Source organism: Pteropus alecto, unplaced genomic scaffold (assembly GCF_000325575.1).
Source record: "Pteropus alecto unplaced genomic scaffold, ASM32557v1 scaffold75, whole genome shotgun sequence".
Classification (NCBI taxonomy): domain Eukaryota; kingdom Metazoa; phylum Chordata; class Mammalia; order Chiroptera; family Pteropodidae; genus Pteropus; species Pteropus alecto.
In genome coordinates this window covers 25,703,353-25,703,893 of record NW_006440638.1, presented here as the reverse complement: position 1 = coordinate 25,703,893, position 541 = coordinate 25,703,353, and the positions used below count along the sequence as shown (strand labels likewise).

Sequence of the window (541 nt, the reverse complement as noted above, 5' to 3'; positions counted from 1 at the left end):
TCTACAGCACCTGGTCTTCCTAGGTGGTCTCCCATTCAAGTACTAACCAAGCCCGATCCTGCTTAGCTTCTGAGATCAGACAGGATTGGGCTTGTTCAGGATGGCATGGCTGTAGACCAAAGGTATATTTCTTGCTTAAGCTACATATCCATCAGAGATCTCCAGGGGGTGATGTTCCACAAAGTTACTCTGGAACTCAGGCCAACAAAGTCTCCATGATCTTGTGATGGTAAATCTAGAACACAAATCTTCCCTCCAGGTCACTTATGCAGGAAAAGAGAGGCTGGAGAATTATGTATAAGTTTTGCAATGCCTGAGTCTAGAAGTGATACATGTACTTTCTCTGTTTCTTTGCCCTGAATTAGTTATGTGGCCTCACCTACCTGCATGGAGGGCTGGAGGATATAGAACAGCAAATGCAATATTGGGTGAGCATTTCTGGCTTTGCCACACACACTCTCCAGCCTTCAAGAATAACTGACCATTTACTTAAGAGCCCCTTAGAATCAGACAGAATTGGGTCCAGTTCCCAGTTCTTCTA

General features: G+C 44.7%; 1 pseudogene; it reads right to left on the bottom strand.

Moving 5' to 3' along the window:
• Positions 1-117, bottom strand: LOC112484358 (annotated as a pseudogene).
• Between the last annotated feature and the right edge of the window lie 424 nt (positions 118-541).